Source organism: Mirounga angustirostris, unplaced genomic scaffold (genome assembly GCF_029215605.1).
Source record: "Mirounga angustirostris isolate CCGP_5_RB_7025 unplaced genomic scaffold, mMirAng1.0.hap1 SCAF_2, whole genome shotgun sequence".
NCBI lineage: Eukaryota > Metazoa > Chordata > Mammalia > Carnivora > Phocidae > Mirounga > Mirounga angustirostris.
Window position 1 is genome coordinate 12,046 of NW_026991710.1, and position 27,344 is coordinate 39,389.

Here is a 27,344-nt window from a genome sequence, read left to right on the forward strand (position 1 = left end):
CTACGTTGAACAGCCTTTGCATTCCCGGTGTAAATCACACTTGGTCATGATGTAGAGTCCTGTCAATGTGCTGCTAGATTCTGTCGCTAGAATTCTGTTGAGGATTTTTGCCTCGCTCTTCATAATGGATTTTGGCCTGCAACTGTCTTTTCTTGTAAGGTCTTTGTCAGTCTTTGGAATCGGGACAATGCTGGCATTCTAGGGTGACGTGGGAAGTGTTCCCTCCTCTTGTACTTTTTTCAGACTTTCAGAAGGATTGGTATTATGTCTTCTTTAAACGTGTGGGCCAAATCACCAGGGAAAGCATCAGGTTCTGGACTTTTCATTCTTGGGAAGTTCTCATGACTGCTTCAGTCTATTTACTTATTAGAGGTCTGCTCAGGGTTTCCATTTCTTCTGGAGTCACTTTGGTAGTTTGTGTGCTTCTCAGAATGATCTGCTTCATCTCAGGGAGCCAACTGGTTGGTATAAAGTGGTTCCATTTTTGTCTCTTTGTCAATTTTGGTAAATCTGCAAAAGAAAGAACTGTTGTTTTCACTGATTTTTCTCACATGCTCTTCTCTTCCATTTATCTCTGCCCTAATCTTCATAGTTTCCTTTGCTCTACTAACTTTGATCTTCTTCTTCGACTGAACCAGAGGAACATTCTAACTGTTCCAGATGCCAGCCAGCCAGAGGGCCATTGTCTAGGTCTGGGTTGTTGGGTAGAGAAGCAATACAGACTGGAGTGGATCAGGCTACCTGGGCAATTTCTACCTCACCTGGCATTCCAGGTCACCCCCAGACCGTCATTTCAGGCTGAAGCTCTCCTCCTGCCAGGCATGATGCCCAGCAACAGACTGACCTGACTTCCCATGAACCACTCACGACCTTAGGGGCCTTCTGTGCTCTAGGAACAAGCAGACTAGCTGAATTTTGCCAAGGAGCACTGCCCATGAGCAGAAAACCTGCATAGCTCAGGGCACTGTCTTCTGTGTGCTTCCTTCACACCTTCCCATGTGTGGGTCACAGCCACCTGTGCCCACGGACACCCTAGAGCACCCATTCACCCAGGGTGTCGGATCAATGCAAAGTCAGCCCTTCAATTCTGCCACCGCACCCCCAACACAACACCCAAGACCAAAAGGAGCGCTCACTCCAAGTCCTGGGACCAGCTCAGATGCAGCCCCTACCTGCGCAGCAGGGACATCGCCTACCCGCTCTGCATGCTCCTCCAGCCCGATGTAGATGTGGAGGACATTAGTGTGGGTTTTGTCCCAGGATCCCTGATGGCCAGGAAAAGGAGGTGACTGTCCCACCCTTTCTCCCTGACAGACATCCCTTCCTGGAGCCTGGATCCCCACTCCACAGCCACAAGGGGCCAAGAAGACTCAGTCTCTAGAAGCTTCTGGGCTAGATGCTGACCAGGGTTGCCTTACACAGTCTGGTGTTTCTGCTGGCCTTGCCGTTCCTCAAGTTCCGGAGTTGACCTCCCAGTCGTTGCTGCAGACCTCAGGCATCATCTCAGCCTCTGTCAGCACCTCCCCCTCCTCAGCCTCCATCAGATCTGTGGCAGCCTCGGACTCACACGAGCGCCGTGTCTCGGGGTCTGCAACCACGGCTCCTCGCTGCCGCTCTCCATGCAGCAGGTAGGCGCTGCTGCCTCAACCCCATCAGCCTGGACATGAAGATTGGCACCATGTACAAGAGCATCCTGCTGAACTGGGCACATGGGGCGTCCCTTTGGTCTCCTGACTCAGACGTCTCTGAGTACTGACCTCACTGAAACAGCTAGCTACTCTGACGAAGCCACCTCTGGACCTTCCAGGCAGCATGCCCAGGCCTGGAAGGACGCAGACGACCACCACGGCCCCACTCTACACAGGAGGAAACTGCGGCAGCCTCCTCACCTCTGGCTGGTGCTTGCTTGGTGATCCCCATGCTTGGGTGGGGACAATAACATGCCCACCAAGCTCCTTCTAAATCTACGATGCTGTGGCTCTGGTAAGACTGCCCGGATTGTGTCCCCTGAACCCCCCAACCCGCAGTGTCCCCTGACTCCTTGCCCAATATCCAGAGAGCCCTGCGTGATCTGGTCTAGACATGCTCCCCAGTGTGCACCCCTCAGCCCACTCCAGCCTCTGTAGGGCCTTCGTCCCCCAGGGAGCCCGGCAAGAATTTGCCCCTCAGAACCCCTGCCGTCCCTCCCTATGACCCCCATCCAGGGTGGCCTCACCTCCAAGCCTGGGCTCAAAGGCTACTTCCTCCAGCTCCTCTGTAAGCTCAGGCTTTGGGTCAGATTGAGCTGGGTTCAAACCCACAGCAGGGCCATGTCACAGCCCTGTGACTGGCAAGCTCCTGTGGGAACTCCTGGGACCTCAGTTTTCTACTTTGGAGATGGGGTCAGTGACTCCCACCTCAGGAGGATGGGTTGGGGTTTAAAGCAGGGAGATGAAGGTGTTTGAGTGCCGGATTTTGGGGAGAGGGGCTGCTGCCAGGAAGACAGGGGGAGGGGATGTAGAGGAGGCAAAGGCGGCCTGACCTCCTCCCTGCCCACACGTGTCCCCATCACCCTCCCCTGACCCCCCCGCCATGCACTGAGATGAACACTGAAGTGGAACGTGGGGGCCAGGACGGCAGCGGGGGTATATTTCATTTCTCTCTAGTCCCCAGGTCTCCATGTCCACTCAGTCCGGCGGCCCTGCCTGGCGGGACTGGGGCTGGCCCCTGGCCTAAGAGGACGTGAGGGTCACTGAGCAGGCAGTGGAGATCGGGACACGGAGGACCAAGGCCACAGCCAGCCCCTCGGGGTTGCGCAGGCCTGCTGGCAGGTGGGGTCCCACGCAGGCGCCGTCTGCTGGGCCGTGTGCGCCTGCGCAGGATCCACCTGCCTCCGACCCACCATTGGTGGGAGGGCCCCACCCACCCAGAGTGCACCTGCGCCACGTCCACCCAAAAGGTGGGAGCCGACCGGCCACGCCGAGCCACGCTAATGAAGTTCCTCCTCCAAGCCCTCATGGGACAGTCGGCAAACTGAGGGCAGGAGAGGCAGGGACTGGCCTGGGACCCACCAGCTGAGCAGAGGCTAGAGGAACAGGGAGGGTTCCAGCTTCCGAGGCCAAGCTTCACCTCGCATGGGGTTTCCTTTGGGAACGAGGACCCCTATGATCCGGGGGACCCCTGCCCACACTCCCATGTGGGGCCCTTTCCTCTGGTCACCCTCACGCGGGCACACGTACACACAAGGCTCTGCGCGCGCGCGCACACACACACACACACACAAACTCCCCAGGGGCGTCCAAGGGGGCGTGGACCCTGGAGGGGACAAGGGGGAAAGAAGGAGGAGGTTGGAGGCAGCTGGGCCGTGGGCTGTGGGCATTGTCTCCTGGGAACATGCCCGGGGCCGTAGCATGGGGCTCAGGGGAGACATGCCAGGCTGATGGCCAGGGCGTCCCCAAGATGCCCAAGGGCTGTCACAGGCACCCACATTCTAGAGACAGCCCCCTTCCTACTCAGTTCACTTGGCTGGAGATGCTGCAATCCTGCTGTATCCCGATGTCCCCAGGATGTGGTCTCAGCAAAGCCAACAGTGAGAGCCGTTGCCTACACTGCAGACCTGGGGTCAGGTCCCACCCCTGACACCTCTGGCCATTTGCCTGGAGGGGCCCAAAGGGAACACAGGGAGGCCCAGAGCCAGCCAGGCCAGCCAGACACCGCTGTGATCCGACCGTGCAGCCCAGTACCCCTCCTGTGTGTGTGTGTGTGTGTGTGCAGAGGTCTCAGGCAGGGTAGCCCACCCTGAGCAGGAGCAGGGTGATGAGGGGCCAGATGCCTGGTGGGTGGATCATGTTGACACCCCGGGTCAAGGCTGGCTGGATGGGACGGGGTGTGCTGGGGCGGCCTCCTTCTCCCCAGGGTTGATCCGGAGCCCTGTCGATACATGTCACTGCACCCCGGGCGCAGGGCTGTGCCCGCACGGGGCTGTGTCTGATCTGGGGGCAGCAGTGGGGCTGGGCAGGAGGACGGTGAGGACGGCCGGGCAGGGCTGTGATGCCTCCGGGCCGGGCGCCGCTCACTGTCTTCGCAGAGCCCCATGGAAGAAATTGGGGACAAGCTGGTCAACAGGAGCCTCACTCGACGGCTCCCCGGCGTGGGGCACGTGCACCAGGCAGTCGGTAAGGGCTGGTGCGGGCTCAGGGGGAGTGTGGGGACGAGGGCGCTCCAGGATCGGGCTCGGGGAGGGCCGGGAGGGTCTCCTGCCCCGACGCCATCCGGGACACTGACGACCCGGGGTGCCACGACGGCTGTGCCCCTTACGTGGCCATGATCTCAACCCAAGGGGTCTGGGCTGCTCCCTTCACAGACCCACACATACAGACACACACGCCAAACACACACACACACCCAGTCCTTCAAACACACACACACACACACACCTGGTCCTTCACACACAGACACACACACCCGGTCCAGCCCCAGCCTTGGCCAGGTACAAAATCACCCTTCACATACGTGGAAGATGATCCGAACCAATTTGGATATTCTGTTGCACTTCAGGACACGGACAGGAAGAGTTTTGCAGTTTGTGTGTTGTGAATTGTCCCTCCTTTATCCAAAGATCAGCCCCACCGTGAACCTGAGTGGGCCCTGCCGCTGGGGGCGAGCCAGAGGCTGTGGGCGGTCCGTGCTGACAGCCTGAGGAAGCTGGTGGAGCCGGGCCAGGCCCTCTCCTGTGGCCCCTCTCCCGGAGCACCTCCCAGAGGAACGCCTCCCTAGCCCTTCCCACACCTGCTGCTCACAAAGGTGAGCAGGGCCCCCCGTCCCACCCGGAGGCTCCCCCTCACCTGCGGGCTGTGTGTCTCGGGCCTGGCACGTCCCCTCTCCAAACCTCAGGTGTCTCCTGGGGACCCTGCGTGCCACGAGGCCAGGCCCCACACACGGGGTTGCCGTCGGGCCTCTTGGGACCGCTCCCCGACCCTGTGGCCGGCCCACGGGGAGGGTGGCCTGGGGCTGAGGCGGTTCCTCTCCACCGTGAAGGAGCTCTCTGCCCCAAGCCTCGGTGTCCTGTGTCCCGGGCAAAGCCGCATTCCTGGCTGTGAGGAGGTTTCAGATTCCATCTGGGGCTCCCATCCTGGGTGGAGCCAGAGCAGGGATCCCTGGGGGCTGGCAGAGGGGCCCCAGAGCCACTCAGACATCTGAAAGGTGCTGGCTGGGCTTCATCGACTCCACACATGGACAGGAAGCCCATTCTAGACATTTTCCATAATTCAGGGAACAGGGCAGACAAATGTCCCTGCCCCGCGGGCCTCTTTCTAGGTGGGGGTCCGCCGCTAAGCCTAGACGACAAAGCAGACATGGGCACACGACGTTCCGTGGGACGCCCTGCCGGCCTCCTCTAGATACGGATCCCTCTGCTCTCATTGTCCAAAGGATGACGGGCCCTAGGACGAAGAAGAGCCCTTGTCTCCGAGGTGGTGAGGGAATGCGGGGGACCGGTCAGGTGCGGAGCCATGGGTCTCGTGCACATCTGCCGCAGGGCTGGGTCATGGTACAGGAGCTGTGGGCAGGTCGTCTGTGCACACCTGGCCATGACACACCTGGCTGGCCCTCTCGGTGGGGAGGCCTGCGTGCCTGGTGCACCTGTCCCCCACCTACCCCTGGAGGAGCAGCCACGTTCAAGCCTTTCCATGTCCGACCCTCAGGGACAGTTGGGAGCCTGCGTCAAGAGAGGCAGGGACTGGCCCAGGACAACTGAGGGGTGCAGAGTCCAAGGAGCTGCTCTCCAGTCCTAGGCCAGTCCCAACCCTCCCATGAGGTTTGCTTTGGGGGTGAGAGCCCCTCAGATCCTCGGGAAGAGCTACCCACCCCGTCCCATGTGGGGACATGACCTTGGCATCCCCAGGCACGTAGAGGCACGTGCAGCTGCACACACCCCCCCACACACACACCACACCCACACCACTCTGACTGCCCAGCTGGGGGTCAGAAGGGGAGGACACCCTGGGAGCGAGGTGGGTGACAGGGGGGAAAGAAGAAACAGGTTGCAGACAGCTGGGCCATGGGGCAGGGCATCAGGACTCCTGGCAAGGACCCAGATCCATAGCATGGGGAGGGGAGACAGGCCAGGCTGAGGGTCAGGGGTCCCCAAGGGGCCCCGAAGGGTTGCCAGGGCACTGGGAGAGGACAGGGTCTGGGTTCCGGTGTCCATCACCAGCCTGGGCACTTGGAAGCAGGAAGAGATACCCACCCCCAAGTCCAGAGGGGCTACAGCACAAAGGCCTCAGCTTACTCTTCTGTCACTTGGGCTGTAGAGATGCAGTGTCCCTAGGGTCCCACAGGCTTGTGGAAGAGCCTATTGGCCTTGGATCTCCATCCCCGACCCACTGTGCTCCCAGTCCTGGGAAAATGCTTTGTACTCCCTCGAGGTCCTTCTGAGCAGGGGACAGACTGGGGGCTTGGGGGGCTGAGGACCTGGGTACGCAGAACGTGGCAGAGCACTGACCACTAGTCTGGGGACCAAGGCCAAGACCCTCCTTGTTGCAGCCTCCGGGTCTCCATTTGGAAGAGGTTCCAGATTCACTGCTCTGGTCCGGGTGACAAGGCCTTAGGAAGGAATGGAGCACCAGGACAGACGAGGGAAACACGGACAAGGGAGGCTTCTGAGGTTTCTCACATCACCCCTGGAGTCCACAGATCCTGCTCCTGTGAGAGACACAGAGAAAGAGACAGAAAGAGATAAGGAGACAGAGAATGAACACACGACAGAGGGAACCAGAAGAAGTCACAGACTTTCCTCCATCAGCTTGGAAATGACATCCCAGCATTTTGCCCCATTCACTTCCTGAGAGCGCGGTCACACAGGCCATCCACCCCGGAGGGGAGGGGATTCCACAGGGATGTGTGAGCAAGATGCGGGAATGCCCGGGAACCACTGTGGGGACTGCCCAGTACATGGGCGCAGACGAGGCCCCGGGGCCTGAGCCTAAACCTAATGGGAGCCCCTGGAAGTGTGCGTCACCAGGGGACAAGGTCGGAATCCGTTCATTGCAACCTTCCCACAGGGGCTGGGAACAGGCAAGAAGGCGGTGGCTTTGCCCAGACCCCAGAGCAGACCCAGGCCCCTCTGAGCTGTATTCCATGTCCCGCCCAGCCCCTGGCTCATCCTTGCATTGCCAAGTGTGCCCCAGCCTCCTGTGATAGCAAGTACGGAATGTATGTAGAGGTCCTACCCCTGATGGCGTCCCTAGGAGTAGAAGCCAGAACACCCCACTGTGCAGATGGGGAGCCTGGGGAGGCCCTGAGAGGCACAGGGTCTGTCCAGGGCCACAGCCCTGGGCACGCACAGGAGCCCAGTCTGAAGCCAGCTCTGTGTCCTCACAGCGGGGACACCGGCTGCACCCAGGCCTTGGGAAGGCTGTGGGTGGGCTGTGAGGGAGTCACTGTATGGATGGGGCATGGGGGGAGGGGGAGCATTGAGCAGCTGGGGGAGGGGGCCCTCGGGGGTGGGGGTCTTGTGTGAGGAGGAAGTTGGGTAAGGGGACCCCAGGCAGTGGTGACCTCACTTCCCTGACAACAGAGTCCAACAGAATTTGGAACCCAGGTAACAAGGCACCCACATTCCAGAGACAGCCCCCTGCCCAGCTCATTTCATTGGAGATCATCCAACCATGAACATGTGGGCTTGTTGCCTCCCTAAGTCTGGATGCTGCAGGCTGAAGAAAGCCCGCCCTGCAAACGCTGGCCCCCGCTGGGGATGTCCGATCAGGGCTCCCCGCCGCCTCTGGCCGTTTGGCCGGAAGGCCCGAAAGGTGACACCAGGAGGCCCAGAGCCGGCCACCCAGCCCCACAGGGTCTAATCCACCTGTGCAGCCCCAGGTCCCCTCCCCTCCGTGCGTGTGTGTGTGTGTGTGTGTGTGTGTGTGTGAAGAGGGGTCATGTGGGGTGGGCCAACGCCATTCAAGAGCAGGCTGATGAGGGGTCAGATAACCCATGGGCAGGTCATGTTCAAGGTCCAGGCTGGCTGGGTGGGACGGGGTGTGGGGGGCTGTGAGCTTCTGCCCAGGGTTTATCTCGATCGCCCTGCAGGGATGGGTCATTGTCCCGCGTGCAGGGCTGTGCACCCACAGGTGTGTGTCTGATCTGGGAGCAGCAGGGCGACTGGGCAGGGGACAGGGAGGTTGGCCGGGCAGGACTGGGATGCCTCCGGGCCGGCTACCCGTCCCTGTCTTTGCAGACCTCCGATGAGATCGGCACGAGGCTGGCGGACACCCACTCCATGTCCGGGATCTGGAGCGTGACCCCACAGGACTCCCCTGGAGCAGGTGCTGGGGATTGCGGGGAGAGGCCTCCGACACCACCCAGACCACTGTCCCTGGTGGTCATTGACTGCATTGTGCTCCAGGAGCCGGAGCCCACGGAGGCCGAGCCTGAGGCTGAGAAGCCCGGGGCTGGGTGCCCGTGGGTGTGTGTGGAAGGGTGGGGGCTGGCCCCACAGGGAGGAGCCCCCAGAGCCTGGTGTGGGGCCTGGAGCACCGACTGGGCTCAGAGCACCCAGCGGGTGGACTGCGGTCGGGGAGACGCCCCGGGGAGGGCTCCTTCCTGGCTGCGGCTTCTCTGGGAGGCCCTGGGCTGGGTTCTGTCTCCACGGAGAGCAGGCTCGGGCTGAGCTTTTCTCCTCTCACAGCTGCTCCACCACCTGAGGAGCTAGAGCCGGCTCCAACTCCACCGGCAGCTCTGGACGGAGGGGTGGTGGTTGCTACTTCAGCAGGAGACCAGGAGCCGGCAGGTGACCCAGCACCCGCCCACGGAGAGCCTGACGGGGGCCAGGAAGGGCCTGCTGGACAACCTGCCTCCGGAGAGCCTGCCCCTGGGCCTGCCCCTGTTCCTGCCAGAGCCGCCGCCCCTGCACCTGCCCCGAACTGTGGCCCTGCTCCTGCCCCCGACCCATCCCTACCCCTGCCAGTGCCCCGGTTCTTGCCCCTGACCCAGATACTGCCCCGGGTCCTGTACGTGCCAATGCGGCAGACCCTGTCCCTCCCCTTGCACCTGCCCCCTTCCCTTCCCCGGCTTGTGCTCCTGTTCCGGCCCCTGCCCCAACTCCTGCCCCTTCCCCTGCCCCTGCCCCTGCCCCTGCTAGAGCCAATGTCCCTTCTCCTGACCCACCTCCTGCCCCTGCACCTGCCCCTTCCCCAGCACCTGCCTGTGCACCTGTTCTTGCCCCTGACCCAGCTCCTGACCCTGCACCAGCCCCTTCCCTTACCTGTGCACCTGTTCTTGCCCCTGATCCGGATCCTGACCCTGACCCAGCTCCTGCCCTGGATCCTGCCCCTTCCCTTGCCCCTGCCTGTGCTCCTATTCTTGCCCCTGACCCGGGTTCTGCCCCTGCCCCTGCCTGTGGTCCTGTTCCTGTCCCTGACCCACCTCCTGCCCCTGCACCTGCCCCTTCCCCTACCTGTGTTCCTGTTCTTGCCCCGGACCCAGCTCCTGCCCTGGATCCTGCCCCTTCTCCTGCCCCTGCCTGTATTCCTGTTCTTGCCCTTGACTCGGCTTCTGCCCCTGCAACTGTCCCTTCCCCAGCCCCTCCCTGTGCTCCTATCCTTGCCTCTGACCCAGCTCCTTCCCCTTTCACTACCCGTTTCCCTGCCCCTGCGTGTGCGCCCATTCCTGCCCCTGACCCACCCCCTGCCCCTGCACCTGTCCCTTCCTCTGCCTGCGTCCCTGTTCCTGCCCCTGCCCCTGCCAGAGCCGATGCCCCTTGCCCTGCCTGCGTCCCTGTTCCTGCCCCTGCCAGAGCCGATGCCCCTTCCCCTGCCTGCGTCCCCGTTCCTGCCCCTGCCAGAGCCGATGCCCCTTCCCCTGCCTGCGTCCCTGTTCCGGCCCCTGCCAGAGCCGATGCCCCTTCCCCTGCCAGTGTCCCCGTTCCTGCCCCTGCCAGAGCCGATGCCCCTTCCCCTGTCTGTGTCCCTGTTCCTGCCCCTGCCAGAGCCGATGCCCCTTCCCCTGCCAGTGTCCCTGTTCCTGCCCCTGCCAGAACCAATACCCCTTCCCCTGCCTGTGTCCCTGTTCCTGCCCCTGCCCCTGCCAGAGCCGATGCCCCTTCCCCTGCCAGTGTCCCTGTTCCTGCCCCTGCCCCTGCCAGAGCCGATGCCCCTTCCCCTGCCTGTGTCCCTGTTCCTGCACCTGCCAGAGCCGATGCCCCTTCCCCTGCTTTCCAGGGCCGCTGCCCCTTCCCCTGGCCCTGCCTGTGCTCCTGTACTTGCCCCTGACCCAGCTCTTACCGTGGATCCTGCCCCTGGCCCTGCTCTTGCATCTGGCCCTGCTCTTGCATCTGGCCCTGCCCCTCCTCCTGCTCCTGCAGGGCTCCCAGAACCACATCCAGAGCCCACATCCTCATGGGGAGAGCTCCTTGTACCATTACCCTTAGCTCCATCACCCGACCCCGATGCCCCGCCAGATTGTTTCATCCCCTTCCCCTATGTTCTTTCTCTCTGGTTCGTATTAACTGTTCTATTCTCTTTCCATGTCCTATATGCTGTTTATTATTCATTTTAAATAAAATGAATTGTTTTCAGTTGAACAAGTCCGGAGCATCAAGTACATTCCCAACGCTGGGCCACCACACCACAGAACATGGCTGTGGAATATCTGCTTCCCCAAAGGAGTCCCCGAACCAGAAGACCTCCCTGGAAACCCCTAAGCTGCTTCCTCTCTCTGTTCCTTTACCTGTTCTGGATGTTTCCTGTACGTGGAATCACACAGTATGGGCCTTTGTGTCTGCCCCCCTATTTTCAAAGGGGACTCCTTCTTTTCTGGGTTGACTTGACATAGAATTTCCCTTATTTGATGTTGAAATCCCCGATGGATTACAGATGAGATGGAACCATAGAGCCCCCTTTGGTAAATATTGACACAATCTCGGGGCGGAGACCCTTGTTCCTGCTGGGACACCTCAGCCTGACCCCAGACAGGAAAGGGCTGGTTCCTCCTGTGACCCACAGAGAAACCAGGGAAATGCAGAAAGCTGGAAGACACACCCCAAAGGGCCAAAGCATTGCTCACAACCCAAGGCCACAGAAAGGTTTCCCATGCCTCTGGTCCAAACCATGCTCCAAGTCACTGGGTTCCACAGGGACAGAGACGAAATGCATGCAAGTCCAAGGGGAGGGGGACAGGCATGGGGGGAGTCAGAGATGCAGGAGCTCCCGGGGAAGGACTCTGGCAAAGGAAACCTTAGGGAGGCAGCACTGGTCACCCTCAGACTGGCAGGTGTCTGGTCTGGGGACCAGCAGCCCTGGCGAGAACGTGAGGAAACGGAGGTCCCTGGGAGAGAAGGGTGACGGGCACCCCTGTCTGGGAGAACAGTGAGCAGCACCCATCCCAGGCCACAGGTGCACCCATCACCTAGCGTGGGCAGCTCACTCCCACCCTGTTGAAGGGAACACCGTGTCCATCAACCTCTATTTGCAACAGAATCCATAAAGTGGAGTTTCTGGGTCAACATGTATACAGTGTTGAAGGTACAAGCCTCAACTTCCAACATCCCAGGTCTGCTTGTCCACCTTGAGCCTTGTTTGGGAAGCAGGGGTGGGGATCCCTGGGGCTGTGACCTGTGGGAGGGGTGGGGAGGGGGAGCTCTGAGTGGAGTGACCAAGGTACCCGGGGTGACCTGCCCAGCAGGGACCCTCCCACCCCCAGCCCCTCTCCTGACCTCGTGCACGATGGCGAGGGTGTGACGGTGAAGGTGCTGGTCCTTGGCTGGTGAGTTCCATAGCTGGTGCTGGAGCTGCTCAAGCTCCAAACCGGGCTCTGATCCCAGAGCTGGCGCGAGAGCCGAAGCTGCAGCTGCCCAGTCTCGGGAGCTGCGGCACGCATCGGTGTAGGACCTGGCTCGAGCTCTGGGGCAGGTGCTGGAGCTGAATCCCCCTCCAGAGATGATCTAGACCCAGTTCCGCACTTGGATAGGGCTCTTGAACCCACGAACGGCTTTCTTCCCCTGCCCACTTCATGGATGACAAAACTCGGGACGGTGACGGGACCGGCTACATGGGGGTAATGGCTACGGGGGGATTCAGACCAAGGATCCTGCATCCCCTTCACCACGCGCCCCACGCGGGTCGGTCCTGAGCTGCCAGACGGGGACAAGGGCCTGACCCGCTGCTCCCGGCAGCTGCCCCCAGCTGAGCAGAGACACTTGCCGGGGACCTGAAGTCCTCGTTTGAGCTCTGCTCCGGCCAGCCCCACGTGAGCAGGGACCGTGCTTCCTCACCGCTGGGTCCCCAACCCCCAGAACAGTGCCTGGGAGGTGGTAGCACTTCAAAGTTTAGTGAATCGGTGGGATTCCCCCAACAGCACCGTGATGCGGCGGATGTTGTTACAGATGACAGGTCTGGGCCACAGACTCTTGTGTTCGCGCTTTCTTCCACACGTGCATCATCCACACCTGTGTCTGTTCGCTGGAACACAGAGGGGACCCCCAGACACCCTCCCTGCCCTCGGAGCTCCCAGCCTAACCGGTGGGTCAGCATCTCACCCACGGTCAGCAAGTGGGCGATACAGAGCTAGAGCACCTCGAGCACGAGACCTTGCACGAGGCAGACGCTTAATGACTGAGCCACCCAGGCGCCCTGAGACTGACATTTTTACACAGGCACTAAGACTACTTCCCTGTGCCTACCCCATACCTCGCAGGTTAGTAAATCGCTCACACAGGGAAGGTGGATACTACATTTAAATAGGGGACGAGCACATACACCCAGCAGACATGAGTCAGGTCACCAGGGGGCAAGTAGAGGCCCAGCCAATGGGGGAACAAGCCAGACATGATGCAAGGGGAGAGAAGAGTGCTCCTGGCAGAGGGCACAGAGAATGTAAAGGATTGGAGTCAGGCCCAAGGCACATGTGGGACAACCACACAGCTTGGTGGCCCACAGAGGGGGGCTGCAGTGGGAGAGGTGAGGCTGGAGAGGACAGACAGGTGGGGAGCGGATCGCAGAGAGGCTCAAAGGTTATGTTCTGAAATGATCAATCTGGTTACTGGAGGAGAATGGTCTCTATACAGCAGAGGACAGGGAGACCCTGACCCTAACCCTAACCCTCACCCTAACCCGTACCCTAACCCTAACCCTAAACCTAACCCGTACCCTAACCCTAACCCCTAACCCGTACCCTAACCCTAACCCGTACCCTAACCCGTACCCTAACCCTAACCCGTACCCTCACCCATACCCTAACCCATACCCTAACCCGTACCCTAACCCTAACCTGTACCCTCACCCGTACCCTAACCCTAACCCGTACCCTCACCCGTACCCATACCCTCACCCGTAACCTCACCCATACCCTAACCCGTACCCTAAGAAAAGAGATGACACTCCCGCTGACCCACGCCTTCAACCCTCACCCCCGGGAACCTCGACGCAGCGCTGGCAGATCAGGCCTCCCGTGCCCCTATATCCTAACCCTCACCCTACGTTGGCTTCTGAGGAGTCAGTCCCCAGAACCTCGCTCCAAAGCCCCAAAGATTCGGGACGCCCGAGCAATATCAAGGGACTCAGGCTGCCACCCAGAAGGAAAACGCACCATTTGGAACTCGGGAAAGCATTCAGACCAGGAGAACTCTGAATGCCCATCTGAGGAACGCACAAATTTGGCGCCCTCTGGCGGCAAAACCTGAGCCTGACACTCAACCTGACCCAAGCCCTCAAGACAATCCCCAGTAAGCAGGCCACAGTGCTGGCACGTCGGGCCTGCCATGCCCCTAGGCCCTAACCCTATCCCTCATTGGCATCTGAGGGCTCTGGTCCCAGAGGCCTGGCTCGAAAGCCACAGGGACTGGGGGCACCTGAGCAATACCAGACGACTCAGTCTCCCAGAAGGAAACCGCACCATTTGGAACTCGGGCCAAACGTTTCAGAGTAGAACTCTGCGTGCCCATCCCAGCGAAATGCCACTTTCAACGGTCCCCTGCCCACAAACCCTGAGCCTGACACTCACCCTGACCCACACCCCCAACTCAGACCCCCGAGCCCCCCGAAGCTTGCCCCAGCGTGGGCACATCAGGGCTGAAATGACCCTAGGCCGTAAGTGTATCCCTAGGTTGGCTACTGAGTTTCTGTCCCCAGAAGCCTGACTCCAAAGCCCCAGGGATGGCAATAACCGAGCGACACCAGAGGACTCAGCTTGCCAAAAAGAATTCAAACACACTACTTGGAACTCCGGAAAGCGTTCAGAACAGGAGAAGTCTGAATGCCCATCCCAAGGAACGCACAAATTTGGCGCCCTCTGGCGGCCAACCCTGAGCCTGACACTCAACTTAACCCACGCCCACAAAACAAACCCCCAACAGCATGCTACAGTGCTTGCAGGGCAGGCCTGCCGTGCCCCTAGGCCCTAACCGTAACCCTACGGAGGCTTCTGGAGGGTATGTCCCCAGGGGCCTGGATCCAAAGCCCCAGGGATCTGGAACACCTGACCAGTACCAGAGGACTCAGCCTGCCACTAAACAGGAAAACGTGCCATTCGGAACTCTGGTAAGCATTCAGAGCAGGAAAACTGTTCCGGTCCATCCCAACGAGCCCCAAGTTCAACGTACCCAGGCCGCAATCCCTGATCCTGACACTGCCCCCGACCCACGGCCTCAACTCAGACCCCGGGGAGCTCATCACAGCGCCGGCACATCAGGCCTGTCATGCCCCTAAGCCCTAATCCTAACCCTAGGTTGGTTTCTGAGCGGTCTGTCCCCAGAGCCTGGCGACAAATCCCCAAGGATTCGGGACACCCGAGCACTATCAAGGGACTCAGGCTGCCACCCAGAAGGAAACCGCACCACTGGGAACTCTGGAAAGCTTTCAGAGCAGGAGAATTCTGAATGCCCATCCCAGGGAACTCACAAATTTTGTGCCCTCTGATGACAAACCCTGAGCCTGACACTCAACCTGTCCCCCGCCCTCAAAACAAACCCCCGGTAAGCAGGCCACAGTGCTCGCACGTCGGGCCTGCCATGCCCCTAGGCCCTAAACCAATCGCTCGCTTGGCTGCTGAGTTTCTGTCCCCAGAGGCCTGGCTCCAAAGCCCCGGGGATGGCAATAACCGAGCGACACCAGAGGACTCAGCTTGCCAAAAAGAATTCAAACACACTACTTGGAACTCCAGAAACTGTTCAGAAGAGAACTCTGAATGCCCATCCCAGCACACGCACGAATTTGGAGCCCTCTGGCGGCCAACCCTGAGCCTGACACTCAACCTGACCCGCCCTCAAGATGGACCCCCGGTAAGCAGGCCACAGTGCTGGCAGGTTGGCCCTGTCGTGCCCCCAGGACCTAACCGTCACCCTGTGAGGGCTTCTGAGGTGTCTGTCCCCAGAGCCTGGCTCCAAAGCCCCAGGGATTTCGGACACCTGACCAGCACCAGAGGACTCAGCCTGCCACTGAAAAGGAAAACGTGCCACTTGGAACTCCAGAACGCATTCAGAGCAGCAAACTGGGCCGGTCCATCCCAACGAACCCCAAGTTCAACGTGTGCAGGCTGCAGTCCCTGAGCCTGACACTCCCCCGTGACCCACGGCCTCAACTCAGACCCCGGGAAGCTCATCACAGGGCTGGCACATCAGGCCTGTCATGCCCCCAAGCCCTAAGCCTAACCCTAGGTTGGCTTCTGAGCAGTCTGTCCCCAGAGCCTGGCGACAAATCCCCAAGGATTCGGGACACCCGAGCAGTATCGAGTGACTCAGGCCGCCACCCAGAAGGACACCCCGCCATTTGGAACCCCGGAAAGCATTCATAGCAGGAGAAATCTGCATGCCCATCCAAGCGAAACTGCACTTTTAGGGGCCCCCTGGAGGCCAACCCTGAGCCTAACACTCCTCCTGACCCACGCCCTCAACTCAGAGCCCCGGGAAGCTCGCACAGCATGGGCAGATCTGGGCCAAAATGACCGGAGGCCCTAACCCTAACCCTAATTTGAGTTCTCAGGGGTCTGTGTGCAGAAGTCTGGCTCCAAAGCCACTGAGATGGGGACCCCTGAGCAAGACCAGAAGACTCAGCCTGTCACCCAGAAGGAAAACACACCTTTGGGAACTCCGGAACGCATTCAGAGCACAAGGATACTGCATGCCCAGCCCAGCGAACCCCCAGTATCATCGGCCCCTTGCCCGAAATCCATGAGCTTGACGCTCATCCTGATGAACGCCCTTAAGTCAAACCACCCATATCTCACCACAGCGCCGGCACTTGGGGCCTGCCATGCCCCCAGGCCCTAACCGTCATCCTGTGGAGGCTGCTGAGGGGTCTGTCCCCAGAGGCCTGCCTCCAATCCCCAGTATTGAGGACACCTGACCAGTACCAGAGGACTCAGCCTGCCACTGAAACGGAAAACGCGCCATGTGGAACTCTGGAAAGGCTTCATAGCAGGAGTACACTGTATGCACATTAAAGCATACATGCACTTTCATTGGCCCCCTGGCCGCAAACCATGAGCTTCACACTCACCCTGACCCATGCCCTCAACTCAGACCCCCAGGAAGCTAGCCATAGCGCCCGTAGATTCAACCTGCCAAGGCCCTAGGCCCTAACTGCAACCTAGCTTTGAGTCTCAGGAGTCGATCCTCAGAGGCCTGTTTCCAAAGCCCCAGGAATTGAGACCACCTGAGAAGTACCAGAAGACTCAGCCTGACACCCAGAAGGAAACCTTGCCATTTGGACTCCAGAAAGCATTCAGGGCAAGAGAAACCTGCATGCCCACCCCATCAATCTCCCACATTCAGCGGTCGGGCCTAAAATCCTCAGCCTGGCACTCACCCTGACCCACGCCCACAACACAGCCCCCCGGGAAGCTTGCCACAGTCCTGGTAGATCGGGCCTACCATGCACTTAAGCCCTAACCTTAACCCTATTTTGGCTTCTGAAGGGCCTGTCCCCAGAGATCTTCCTCTAAACTCCAAGGACTGGTGACGACTGAGCAATACCGGAGGACTCAGACTGCCACACAGAAGGAAACCTCGCCATTGGGAACTCCGTATGCCCATCCTAGCGAACCCCCGCTTTCAGCGGCACTCTGGCCAAAATCCCTAGCATGACATTCATCCTGATCGACGCCCTCAACTCAGTCCCCTGGAAAGCCTGCCACGGTGCTTGCAGATCGGACCTGTTATGCCCCTAGTCCCGAACCCTAACCCTGGCTTGGGTTCTGATGGCTTTGTCCCCAGAGTCCTGGATACAAAGCCCCAGGCACTGGGGACACCTGAGGAATAGGAGAGGACTCAGGCCGCCACCCAGAAGGATCCCGTGCCATGTGGAACTACGGAAAGGTCTATGACCTGGAGACATCTGCATGCCTATCCCAGCGAGCCCCCACATTCAGCTGTACCTCAACAAAAATACTTGACAGGTTCAATATGCATTTGTGATAAAAACTCTAAACCATCTGGGTACAGAGGGAACACCTCAAGACAACAAAGTCCATATATGAAAAGTTCACAACTGACATCATACTCAAGGCTGAAAAGCTGAAAACATTTCCACTAAGATCAAAAACAAGGCAAAGATGCCCACTCTCATCACTTTCATTCAACACAGTATTGAAAGCCCTAGCCAAAGCAATTAGACAAAAAGAAAGAAAGAAAGAAAGAAAGAAAGAAAGAAAGAAAGAAAGAAAGAAAGAAAGAAAGAAAGAAAAAGAAAAGATGAAATCCAAATAGGAAAACTGTCAGTATTTGCAAATGACATAATACTATATATAGAAGTCCCTAAAGATTCCACCAAAAAACCGTTAGAATAAACAAATTCAGTAAAGCTGCAGAATACAAAGTCAATATACAGAGACCTGTTGCATTTCTTTTTTTTCAAGATTTTATTTATTTATTTGACACAGAGAGAGAGACAGCACAAGCAGGGTACGTGGGAGAGGGAGAGGGAGAAGCACACTCCCCACTGAGCAGGGAGCCCAGTGTGGGTCTCGATCCCAGGACCCCGGGATCATGACCTGAGCCAAAGGCAGATGCTTAACTGACTGAGCCACCCAGGCGCCCCAACTTGTTGCATTTCTGTGTACCGATGACAAACCTTCACAAACAGAAAATAAGAAGGCGATGCCATTTACAATTGCATCAAGAAAAAAAAAATCTAGGATTAAAAGTAACCAAGAATGAGAAAGAGCTGGTACACTGAACACATGGTGGAAAAGGAAGGAAAAACACGGGTGTGTTGACGGGGAATGGATGAGTCAAACAAACGGAGGACGACACAAATAAGTGGAAGCATACGCCATGCTCGTTAACCGAAGAGTAATCATGTTAGCATGTCCATCGCAACCAAAGCGATCTACAGATGTGATGAAATCCCTATCTGAATTCCAGTGGCATTATTCAAAGAAATAGAACACAGTCCTAAAATTCGTATGGAATCACAAAAGACACCAAATACCCAGAGCAATCGGGAGAAAGAAGAAGAGAGCAGGAGTCACCACACTCCCTCATTTCAAGCAAGATGACAAAGCTGTAGTCATCGAAACTGTATGGTACTGGCCTAGAAACACAGCTCAGTGGAACAGAAGAGAAAGCTCAGAAAATGATAATCATAGCACTTTTGGCAAAGTTTATTCATAGAGTCGGTACATTAAAGGTATATTTAAACTTAGTTCTGATACAATTATTATTAACTCCGAATGGGAATTAATATTTATGTCCTCTTTCAACAGCTGATGCCAATAAATGCATTTCTTTAAACTTGTTTTATATAAATATATATTATTAAATAAGGATGATTTAGAATCCATGTTTTTAAGAAATATTAAAATCGCTTTAATAAACCTATCATGGAAAAGGAAACAGAGATATCAATCAACACAACTGATTGCATCACAAAAGACGACCAGACACAGTCCCTTATCTGATGGAAGAATATAACATTTATTGAGTAGTTCTACCCAAATGTTAAACCTGTTGAAAGCTATAGATCCAGCAACTCATTGACAAAAACACACATGTCAGAGAAATGTCCTAACAAATAGTATGAACATGTAATCAATAAAGTCCACACTGCATATATTCCAACAAGAAAAATACTTTCCCAAAAAATAAACTGTAAAACAAAAAAATAAAGGAGGACGAGAAGGAGGAAAAGGGGAAGAGGAAGGGGAAGGAGGAAGGGGAAGAGAAGAGGAGGAGGAGAAGAAGAACAAAAAGAAACCTGAGAAACTAACCCACACATATATGGTCTTAACTTACGACACAAGAGCAGAAAATATACAATGGAGAAAGGACTGTCTCTTCAGTGAACGGTACTGGAAAACTGGACACTAAATGCAGAAGAATGGAACTAGATCACTTTCTTACAGCACACATAAAAATTTTAAATGGATGAATGACTTGAATATAAAACCTGAACCCATAAACCTCCGAGAAGAAAACACAGGTAGTAAGTGTCTCCACATTGGTTTTGGCAAAGAGTCTTTTAGATCGCACACCAAAAGCAAAGGCAACAAATGCAAAAATAAACAAGTGGAACGACATCAAACAAAAATTTCTATGTGGCAAAAGAAACCATCAAAACTTAAAAGGCGACCTACCCAATGAGAAAAAACAATCTGCACATCATATGTGGGAGAAGAAACTAATATCCAAAATACACAAAACACTCCTACAAATCAAAAGACACAAACAAAAAAGACCTGTACAAAGAATGGGGAGAATATGTGAATACATTCTTTCCAAAGATGGCACCCACATGGCCAACAGACACAGAAAAAGTTGTTCAACATCACTAATCGTCGTCAAGAAAACCTATGTCAAAACCGCAATCAGCTATCATCTCACAACTGTAGGGACGACAATCATCCCAGAGACAGACACCAGGTGTGGTCAAGGGTGTGTAGACAAGGGGACCCTGTGCACTGTTGGTGGGAATGTAAACTGGTGCAGCCACTGTGACAAACAGTATGGAGTTTCCTGAAAAAAATAAATACAACTATCACATGACCCAGGAATGGCTCTACTGAGTGGATTTCTTTGGAGAACACAAAAACACTACCTCGAAAAGACAGATGCATGTTCACTGCAGCATTATTCACAGTAACCAGACATCGAAACAGAGACCTTGGGAGCATTATGCTAAGTAACTCAGACACAGAAAGACAAATACCAGGTGCTGTCATGGACATTCCACACGGAAACAAAAATACTGAACGCATAGATACTGAGAACAGATGGGTGGTTGCCAGGTTCGGGGATGGGGGGGCACGTGGGAAGGTGGTCAAAGGCACATGTTTGAGTGATAAAATGCGTAAGTCATGGAACGTTTTCTGCAGCATGGAGACTAAAGCTAACCCTGCAGGATGGGGTACAGGTCCCCCCGCTATTTGAAAGTGTTCCTAGGAAACCTTTCACAGCAGAAATGGTGTAAACCAAAGGAGGAATTACCATTCATTTATACAGAAAAAATAGTGAGCGTGCTCACACTCCAAAAATGACTTCTCTTTGGCTTTTCCTAGGCCTCAGGGCACAACTTCCTAAGGGATGCCCAAAATAAATGGAGATGAAACACAGCAGATGCTCACAGACACGATTCAAAGTGCTGAGGGCTGGACGCAGAGAGCGGTTCCCAGGAAGGAGCTGGTTGGGGTGCAGGCTGCCTCTGCAGTGGCTCCCCGCAAAACAGATGCTGAACGCGAGGCTCACTTTTCGACTTCTTTCATAAGAGGGAAATCCTCTTCAGGTTTCTTCCTGTTACTGAAGCCAAGTAATGACGTAGATCTTTCAAAAAACCCAAATGTCTTACCATGAACTTTTAAAAAGTGGGGGATACTTGTACTTGAAAGTTGCTGAGGGAGGAGATGTTAAATGTTCTCCCGGACACACGCATCAGCAGATCCACCGTGAGAGGCACCTTCCTCAGCATGGGGAACACGGACTACCTCCTACCCCCAGAAACCTCCTCCTTCCCCTTCCTCAGGACAACAAACCACAGCTGGGAGTTACCCCAATTCCTCCTTTCTGCCACTCCCAATATCTAATCCATTGGCAAATCCTGTGAGCTCCATCTTCAAAATGTACTCAGAATAGGACTAACCACTTCTTCCAAGACCACCTGTCTGGCCCATACTGGAGCCCATCTCTTGCCTGAATTCCTGGAAAAGCTTCATCATGGACCTCCCTTGCCCATCCTCAACCCTCTGTCACCTGTTCTCAGCACTGTAGCCAGGAAGGCCCAGTGAAACAGGGTCCCATGGGGTCACAGCCCTGCAGTGACTTTCTGTCTCCCTCTGTCCCCTCCCTGAGGCCATGTCCTAAGCTGTCTCCTGTGGCCACAGGGCCTTCTTGCTGCTCCTGGACATACCTGGTATGCTCCTGCCCCGGGGCCTTTGCACACGCTTTCCCTTCTGTTTAGAATGCGCTTGATGTGATATCACTCACCTTCTTTAGATCTTGACTCAAGGATCACCTTCCTAGTGAAGTCCCACCTGGCCCCTACGTGAATGGCAAGCACCACCCCCACCTCCCCTTCAGCATGCCATCCCTGTCTCCTGCTCTATATTTCCACATATAGAACTTATCACAGTCACCAGTCCATCTCGGCAGGGCAGAAACGGAGGCCTACACGGATGGTTTCACCATGGACTACCTCCGATTTCCTGGTCCAAAGCCCCGGGGAAAAGGTGCCCCAGAGCTCTTGCACAGCCAGGATGCCCGGGACAAGGGGGTCCACCTACTGCACCCTGAACACCATCAGGAAAATGAGCCATACGAGGACTCCACCTGCCCATGAGACCTGAAACCAGACACTTTCCTCGATTACAGGTGAGCACACACACGTCCTCTCCTTGCCTGAGGTGCTCATCTGAGAAAGCTGAGCAGAGACCCATCCCAGGACCCAAATCTCCCTTTGCCCAAGGTCCTGGGAAACAAACATCTCTCCTCCCTGCACCAACCACCTGTGATTGAAGTCCGGAATCCTCCTGTGGTCAAGCAGAGTGGTGCACCTGTCCCTCTTTCCTGTGATGTCATCACAAACCAAGCTTTGCTGCACAGGACATCTGCTGTGCCTCCTCTGAGGAAGCAGGGGGCACACTGCACAAGAATCGATAATGCTGCGAGTGAGCTGCTTCCCACCAACCACCCTGCTGAGCCGAGGGCTCGAGAACCAAACAGGAAGCAACTCTCTTATCACATCTGCAGCAGGAGGGCTGGCCAGGGAGGAGAGCCCAGTCCCTATCCCTGGAGCAAGCTGGCCTGCCCATCGTGAGCGATGGTCCACCACCACGGCCTCACAACCTCCCACCTATCTGATCCGACTACCCTGCCAGGCTCAGACCTGCTCACACAGAGAGTCATAAGACCCAGCGACTTCTTTCCACTCCAGCTCAATGCTTCTCACGGAGAAGCAAACTCCAGCCTCACATATGTGCTCATCGTTACCTCTGGAATTCCCTGGGTGGTGTCTACACTGGCCCACACAGCTGTCCCATCCAGGCCACTCCACAAATGCCCTAGGGTTTCAAGCCACTTCCAAACTGCCCTTAGAAAGGCAGGAACTGGCCCGATGAGGCACACCAGCCAAGTGACTCCATGTGCTAGAAACTCGGACAACATCCTCGCTGAACACCAACGCTTCCGAGTCCGAGCTTCAAACATTCGCTCACTGGGCACTGAGCACCATGTCAACATCAACACTGCTCTTTCAATTCACTTATCTCCCATTCCTTAAAGTCGGAAACCAAGCTCCAGTCACCGCTCTAGTTTCCCTTCAGAGAAATAAGGCAAATGAGAGAATAAAACACTATGTGTGCACAGCACACTTCTATCAAAATATAACTCCTTCGTCTTTCTCATACGGGCAGCCCTACATGACCCATACGAATGAGACATGCCACGAGTTGAGTCATTATATATATATATTTGACCTTGTGTTTTTCCTTTTGATATTTGTATCTCGAAGTCAATGTCTATATTGCTCTCTTAAAATAATAATAATAATAATGACATGGTCACATAAGGGTCTGGATCTCCATAGCCACACACCCTGGCTCTGGTCCAGATAAGGAGGAAGACACAACCTCAGCCCAGGAAGCGAGGCCCACACCCTCAGGGATCCCGACACGCCTCACGGGTGATGGGTTCCTTTGCGACATGCAGTTGTCCGAGCACAAAGGATGCAGGCACCCTCCAGGATTCCTTGTTTTCTTCATAAATTCCCCAGCTCAAGTCGCAAGCGACTCACGGGGTCAAGCTTCCAGAGCCCAAGATGGGCCACCAGGTAAGCAGCCCCATTGGGAAGGCTAACAGGGGGCTCGATTTCCTTTGGGAGCACGACGAGACACTCCCCAAGCTCCTAAAGAACCTACACTCCTTCTCCATGTGTCCCTCTCACAAAGGGCACCGTACCCTGTTACAGATCTGCGGCTGTGTTTTACTTTAAAACATAATTTCTAATATCGGAATGTGGTACATGGAACAGGAAAACATGAACACTCACAAAGGATTCTTTTAATATCTTTGAAGATTGTTTTCCCATTGTTTAATTAAAATGGGAAATAAAAACACACAGATAGCCCCTTCCACTAGCAGGAATGATTCTCTTTGGTGATTGAAAAAAAAGCAGGATAAAAAAAATTTTTTTTTTAAAGTTGCTAAATAAAAAATTTTTTAAAAATTTTTAAAAAAGAAAAAAGAGCAGGAAATGAAAGAGTAACAGATGTTCTGACGACCCGTCATTTCCATAATCAAAGTTTTGAAACTTCACACACAAAGAAAGAAGCTCAAACAAACGTCTCGGCCTGGCAACTCTGAGACGTCTGAACTGGACTAACAGGGACAGATGATGAGGTTGTGTGTGTTGGGTGAGCCTGGTGGCAAAGAAGAAGGTGCTCGGCCAGCTCTCCACCTGGGCCTCACCTGTCCTCAGCCAGGAACCTGCTCACGGCCCTCACCTGTCACAACTCTCACACGGGAGACCCACAGCCAGCCCTGGAGCCCGCCCTGCCCACACCCTCCTGCATAATGGACTCAGCTCTCCTCTGAGGCCCCTGTCAGCTTTACCCAGACCTGGAACTCCCCCATCTGCTGCAGAGCTCCAGGATTCCCCCTCTTCTTCCAAAATGACACTGGTCCAAAGGTAGAAGGCTACTTAATGAATGGTTCACACCTACTTTCCCCTTCTGTCGTATTTCTCTCCATTTACCTTCCTACCTGTGCAAACTGTAAGTAACATATCAATGGAATATGAACATGCTCTGAGATCGGATTCTTTCACTGCAACCTTCTGAGGACTCCTTGTATAATAAAATACCATATCTTATGACGGGGGGATTAAAACTATTATTTACAGAATAATTCAGCCCAAATCACCTCAATTTTAATGGCTCTTCATTAGGCAGAACAGTTTCTGTGGAAAAAGACTTTCCATAGAGGGGCGCCTGGGTGGCTCAGTCGTTAGGCGTCTGCCTTCGGCTCAGGTGATGATCTTGGGGTCCTGGGATCGAGCCCCGCATCAGGCTCCCTGTTCAGTGGGGAGCCTGCTTCTCCCTCTCCCACCCCCCCCCCGCTTGTGTTCCCACTCGCTATCTCTCTGTCAAATAAATAAATAAAATGTTTAAAAAAAAAGACTTTCCATAGACATTACCTTCCAGCAATTTCATAAGGAGTCAACGGAAGCTCTGTGGGATAACCTGACGCACCTAGGCTCAGGCAAGCAGTTCCAGAACTCAGCCCAGTGCTCCTGACACCAGCATGCCTCCATCCAGAATTCCCAAACACTCTCCTTCTGACTCCACCACCAAAGAAACTACAGAGAAAATACAGCACGTCAAAATATCTAGAGGATACATTTAGAAAAACTAGAAACTCAGGCTCAACTTTTAAACAGTAAAAGCCTGCTTTGAATAATTTTGATTTTTCCCTTGACCCTAACTGTAACTCTTCTGATGAAAACACTAATCAATTATGAAACATCACCTTTGACAAATGACAAGACATCATCCGAATCTGTATCTGACGACAAAAAGCCACCTAACTCTAGATGCTGGCCGCTCAACCATATCTTAGGCCCAATTGAATAAACGCTATTAGATTGAGGAACAAAAGATATCTTAAAAACACACAAAGAGTAAATTTCACCTTCCCTTTCTAATAAAAGTTACTTCTAGGAAACAGATGATCAGAATATATTTTGTAAGCAATAAATGAACAGAGAAAATCGGATCCCCTGCAATGTTCTACCCGCAGGGAAAGTAACTCTTGAACCAAATGGAGAATGCTGAGAGCTACTTAAGTTTTACTTCGTAGCTCAACTAGAAAAAAGAGGAAAGCCCAGGAGGTTTGGGGTTAATCAGAAGTTTTACCTCCAGTCCTGACTTGAAGATGACATTGTGCCAAATGGACCTGCTGCTCTCTCTGAATGCTGACGTCCTGTGACAAGCAGCATCACTGACTCACATGCTGATGTTCAAAACTTCGGGTCTCATGGAGCCAGAGGGGAGAAGTGCTGTCAGGTGGGGATAAGTAGGACCTCCGACCTATGGCAAGCACACCTGCTTCGGTTTCTGGGAGAAGGGGAAACACATACTTGTTTTTTAAGTACTAATTATCTTCATTCTAAAGTAGACCAATGACTTTGACATTTTTGGAAACGCGAAATGACTCTTCCAAATCAACACCTCAACTCATCTGTTCCTCATGCAACTTGAGTAGGGTCTAGTTTACTCCAGCCTCCAGGCCCCCACCTGGAGGACCCTCCCGCACAATCCTGACAGCCCATTACCACCATACCCGGGGAACATGGGGCACAATGCTAAGTTGGAGGACGGCTCTGGGGCTTGTTACCGCCACACCTGTGCCTGGGGGAACAGGGGACACCCTGCTGAACTCGGGGTGCTACTCAAGGTCCATTACCTGCACTCTGCCAGGGGACAGGGGGCACCCCACTGAACTTGGGGACTGTGTGCGGTCCTTACGTGCACTCTTCCAGGGGAACACGGGAAACCCTGAAATGTCCGCAACCCATCCCAAAAAAGCTCGGGTGAGCGGAGCCCTGGAGTTCACGGGGCTGGGGGATACGGCCCGTTGAAGGACTTTCAACGATTAGGAAACTCATCTGAGTTCGCGGGATTAGCTCGCTCCCCGCCTCCTTCGAGGACCTAACTCCCACCCGAGGTGCACCCTACCCCCGGGACCCCACCCCGGCCCACAGCGTGGTCTCACCCAGCCGGGAACTCTACAGGTGAACTCTCTGGGAGCTGGCCTTCTGCCCCACCTCTGCATCCGGGGCCACTCCGGGTCCTCCCTCAGAGAGGTAACTCCACCCCCATGCGGTGATTGGTCGGGGAGGGTGGTGCCCCGAGCCCATTGGATGCCGCGCCTGCCTCTACCGGCCAACCCGCCCTCAGGCCCGCGGCTCCCTACCACGGCAGGTGGTCCAGGAGGCCCGTCCTCACGCCAACACCTGCTTGGCGGCGCAGGCGTGGGCGGGGGCTATGGGCGGGGTCCGCCCCCCCACACACACCCGGCCCATTCCGCGGCCGCCTCTGGCTGCAGACCACCCCCAGAGCCCTGCCCCTTCCCTTCCTGCACCAACCCCTGCCTGCAGAGCTGTTCCCGGCTCCCGGCAAGATCAGCTGCGCTCGGACCTTCTGAGGCTTTGGGCTTTAGGAAATGCAATGGTTTCACGCATTTCCAAGGCAGTTTTAAACCCAAAAACTAATGCTCTAAACGTGAAGAGCTTCGCCTTCCGGTCTCACCCATGGACTGGATAGTGCTTCTTGGACCTTCAAAGCATCCTTGTAGGATGAGCCCATTTATGCTGGAATATATATACATATGCTTGGTTCTGCAGGGAAGCTCCAGGATGAAGAACAGCCGCCCTTCTCTGCTGTTGGAGTTGTGAACGAGGAACATTTATTTTTCACTTAAAAAGAAAACATATTGTTATTCTCGACACTGAATGAACAAACCCTTTTAAACACTTTAGAGAAAAAGGAAGAGAGTTTTATTCAAACCCAAGTCAGGACAGCTGCCTGGGAGACACAGTCTTCACAAAAAAGGGAGTGCTCCGGGGAAGGAACATTTGAGGCAGGTTTATATATTTGTTCTGTGTTGATTTACATACAGAGCTACATATCATCATGAGGAAGAACATTCAAGAAAGTGACAGACTTTCTCTTATGTTTTCAGTTTGTACAAGTTGGTATGACTAATCTTATGGAAGCCAGAGAGGTTCTTTTGTTTTTCTTATCTTTATGTTTGCAATGGCATTTTGGGGTTATCTTTTTCTTCTCAAACCAGATGTACAATATGTGCTTGGGACAGAAATAGGACCCATACTCTGAGGCTTGGCCCAGTCATTTTGACCTTGGTAAAATGTTAAAGGATAGCTTCTCTGGGA

General features: G+C 55.1%; 1 long non-coding RNA gene across 2 annotated transcripts; it reads right to left on the minus strand.

The window, feature by feature from the left end:
- Positions 1 to 6,019: 6,019 nt before the first annotated feature.
- Positions 6,020 to 26,691, minus strand: LOC135363561 (uncharacterized). 2 transcript variants are annotated; one of them, XR_010409219.1, is made up of 4 exons: positions 26,165 to 26,691; positions 25,306 to 25,506; positions 24,588 to 24,749; positions 6,020 to 6,681 (listed from the first exon to the last, which is right to left on the minus strand). It is a non-coding gene; the product is annotated as an uncharacterized LOC135363561 (long non-coding RNA). The 2 variants fall into 2 exon arrangements; XR_010409218.1 differs by lacking the exon at positions 26,165 to 26,691 and having other exon boundaries at positions 25,306 to 26,141.
- Between the last annotated feature and the right edge of the window lie 653 nt (positions 26,692 to 27,344).